A 4,308-nucleotide genomic window follows, 5' to 3' on the forward strand; every position below is an offset into this window, starting at 1 on the left:
AATTTTCTGAGGAACCACCAGACTGATTTCCAGAGTGGTTGTACAAGCTTGCAATCCCACCAACAATTGAGGAGTGTTCCTCTTTCTCCACATTCTTGCCAGCGTCTACTGTCACATGAATTTTTTATCTTAGCCATTCTGACTTTTGTGAGGCGGGATCTCAGGGTTGTTTTGATTTGCATTTCCCTGATGATTAAGGATATTGAACATTTTTTTCAAGAGTTGGGGTTTCTCTGTGTAGCCCTGTCTGTCCTGGAACTCACTTTGTAGCCTAGGCTGGCCTTGAACTCAGAAACTCACCTGCCTCTGCCTCTCAAGTGCTGGGATTAAAGGATTGTGCCATCACTGCCCAGCTCAGGGTTAAAATTTTGAGATGGATGACTGACCGCTTCCTTCAACTGAGAGTCATGCCTATGCACTGTGGGTAGTCTCTTAAGGGTCTATCCTTTGTTCCTTATTTCAGCTAGGGACATGTTGGGAACAAAAAAATGGGGGCCAGGGGAAGGCCCTGGGAGGAGGGGGAAGGATAAATGGACCCAACATCTCTCCAGAGTTGCTGTGCTCTGTGCAGGTGGATGCAGGCCTTGGAGGGCTGCTGGACACTTTCCACTTGGCCTAGGGTGAGCATATCTTCTGTCCCACTGAGCAGGTGGTGGATAAGGGGCAGCCCCTGATCTGAGGATCCCGAGGCCACACCCTGTAGCCCCAGGGTTATGAGAGAGAGGANTAAGGGAAGAGGTTCCCAACACTGACCAGAGTGAACAGCACATTCTTGATGGAGCAGAGAGTCTCTATGGTTTAAGAGCTTTAGTATAGAAATGAAGGGAGAGAGAAGAGAGAGAGAGAGAGAGAGAGAGAGAGAGAGAGAGAGAGAGAGAGAGGAGAGAAAGGCTAGAGTGAAAGAGAGAGAAAGAGGGAGAGAGGAGAGGAGAGAAGACAGAAGAGAGAGGAGAGAAGACAAAGAGAGGGGAGAGAGAAGGGGAGAGTGAGGGGTAAGAAGTAAGAGCATAAGAATAAGAGAGAGTGAGGTGGGGGCTGAACACCTCTTTTATGGTCTTTACTGGTGCTAGGTAACTGGGGAGGACTTTAGCCTGAAGGTCAGAAGCATGGGCCATTGTCTACATGACTACTGACCATGCTTCTCTTGTGGGGGCTGTGGTGGGCAGTAAATTAGGCAGGGGCCAGAGTTCCAGGAGCATGAGAGAATGCATACTGCGTCATGAAGGTGAATTATGACCATCAGAGTTCAGACCTCAGCTCAACTGGATACCAGTCTGCAATTCCCCACAGGGATATTCTCATTGAGTCCTGTGAGTCTCTCCCATTTTTCTATCTATATTTCATTCATTCTCTTTTTTTTTTTCAAAGAAAGAGTCACACATAAAAATATTTTGACCTGAAAATTATATAACCACTTGAGTGATAGAGAGGCTCCCATGATGCCAGTGTGGGAGACTGTCTTTTTATCACCAGTTTAGGATGAAGGGGTAAATAGATGTCTCTGCTTTGCTTGAGCAGTAACTCACAAGCGTAGTGGTTGATGTGACTGTGAGGAAGATTTATAAACTTTTTCTTGAAAGTATATTCTTTTTTGACTCCTTCCTCAGGAGACTTCTGACTGGAGACCTTAGAGTATGAATGTTCAGACGCCACCCATACTCCACAAGGTGACAAGTTCGAATCTGGTGAGACATGAGGCTCTGGCCATGTCATCTCTGGAGGAGCTGCCACCTGTACTCTTCCCAGACTGTTCAGGGAGGCCTTCACTGGCAGACACACCAAACTCATGAAGGCAATGGTAGCAGCCTGGCATTTCCCCTGATTCCCTGGGGGGGGGGGAGGGGAGCACTGATGAAGATGCATAACCTGAATATGTTCCAGGCTGTGCTAGATGGAGTAAAAATGTGACTGAAAAGAGAGTTTCATCCTAGGTAAGGAATAACTAAGTACTGTAGAAGGGAGCATGTGCAGTACACAGTGGAGGTTGTCAAACTTAGTTTTAAGTGGATCAGATGCTTCTAATGGCATACTAATAGAGATTTACAGGGTTCTTGAAACTTTTACTTATACTGAGCACAGTTGGATATGGATTAGAGTGGAATATGGACTAAAATAGACATAGCCTTTCAGTAGAATAATTGCATAACTAGCATTTCCATAACAAGTAAAAATGTGTCTAAGGAGAAATAATGTATACTTTAGTGAAAGAAAAGTAATCAAGTATACTGAAGCCTGGGAAAGTTTCTGTAGCATGCCTGAGTCCAACTAGAATAGCAAGAGCTAAACAACCTTCATGACACATGAAGACATTGCAGTCCATTTCCCATTGCAAGAAGGATCAGTACAAGCTCAGCTTTTGTTAGCTTCATTTCTAATGGATTTCCATCTAGTTCTATTTTCAAGTACAAATTAATCATGGTTGCAAGAGCTGGGGAGAGGGTGGTGGTTTATGGAAGCATCTCAACCTAGCCCTTGGTGAGAACGCAAAACTACCCAAGGCACCATTTATACTCTGTGTCAGTGCTGCCCCCTACTGGAAACTGAGTTGATCTTGGTCACTGGTTTGGTTCAGAGAATTAAAGAACCTACTACCTGTACTCCCAGCCAGTAAGTATCATTCTTCAAATAACATGTATTTTCTAAGACAGAAAAATCACAATTCATTACTAACCGCATTGTATGAACTTAGTAGAACTTACAAACCAAATTCATTATCTTACTTAGTGTTTCTATTTCTGCAATAAAAAATCATGACCAAGCTGGGCAGTGGTGGTGCATGTCTTTCATCCCAGCACTTTTGAATCGCAGGCTGTTGGATTTCTGATGTAAAGGCCAGCCTGGTCTACAAAGTGAGTTCTGGGACAGCCAGGGCTACACAGAGAAAATATGACTCCATAACGACCAAAAAAAAAAAATTGTGGAAGTTTATTTGGCTTCCCATCAGAGAAAGGGAGGTCTCAGACAAACACACATTAACTTATCAAGTTGCATATTTTTCCATTTAGGCTAGATAAGTTATCCCACATGGGGGAAAGGGACCAATGAGAACCAGAATTCTTTCTCTAGTATACCCCTCCAGGTTCCTGGTTACCGTCCTGCTGTAATGCCCCTCAGTTAAGGACTGGGACCTGAGGGATGTAAGAGGAAAAAAATCCTGTCTCTTCAAGTTACTTTTGGGCAGATTGTTTGTCACACAGCAGAAAACTGATTAATACAGCATGTCCCAAATCCAGATGCCATGTCTACATTGACAGAGCACCCATATGGTAATATGTATCTTATAGAGAGGCCACCTGGTCCAGGGAATACAGAGTAAAGTCAAAAATCCTATGCTTTCCCATCATATCTACTGTGCCTCTAACTGAGTCTTGCTTCAGGAAATGCTCACTAATTGAATGGAGAGAGAGCTGTGTTTACATTCCAGGCTCTTCTAGGACTGAGGATGCAACACCTGAGACTCTTGCAGAAATTCCTTCCTCAAGGATTCTTTGGAAATTGCTTCTCTCATTGTAAGTCATCATGTATCTGTCACATTTCAAGGATATGTTGGGGTGACAACTAACATGACAGCATAAAACAGAATCTGGGGTAATAGCTGCAAGGGAAGCATGTGCGGGGAGGGGAACCTGAGTGAGAAGAGAAGTGAAGCAGGTACAACCCTGATGACAGTACTGTGCACTACACAGTTTTTTTCTTTCGCTTTGTCTGTGGGAACGAAAAAGGGGCCAGGGGAGGGAAGATAGCCGCTCCTGGCCAGATTCCCTCCTATGATCTGGCCAGAAAACTCAGGAGGGCTGCCAGACTCTTTCCACTCCATTCCAGGTGAGCACCTAAGCAATTGACCCCACTCAAGGGTGGGTGGACAAGGGGCAGTCCCTGATCAGGGCCCAGGGACAACACTCTGTTGCCCCAGGGTTATGGGAGAGAGGGCTTAGGGAGAGAGGTTCCCATGCAGGCAAGAATAAGCACAGCGGGCCTTGACTGGAATACAGGAAGGTGGGCCTTGACTAGAGCACAAGAAGGCCTTCCATTGGGAGATTAGAAATAGCTCATTAGGAGAAAGCCTATCCCATCATTTAAGCTCACTGGGCCCTGATGAACAGAGACAGTCTATGGTTTTAGAGCTTTAGTTTAGAAAGGCAGGGAGAAAGGAGAGAAGATTGAGAGAGAGAGAGAGAGAGAGAGAGAGAGAGCACAGTAATGGCCAAGGGGAGACAAAGGGGAAAGAGAGAGAGAGAGAGAAGAAAGGCTAGAGAGTAAGAGCAAGAGAGGAAGGGAATGAGAGGAGAGAGGAGAGGAGAGGAGAGG

Source organism: Mus caroli, unplaced genomic scaffold (genome assembly GCF_900094665.2).
Source record: "Mus caroli unplaced genomic scaffold, CAROLI_EIJ_v1.1 scaffold_18318_1, whole genome shotgun sequence".
NCBI classification, from domain to species: Eukaryota; Metazoa; Chordata; class Mammalia; order Rodentia; family Muridae; genus Mus; species Mus caroli.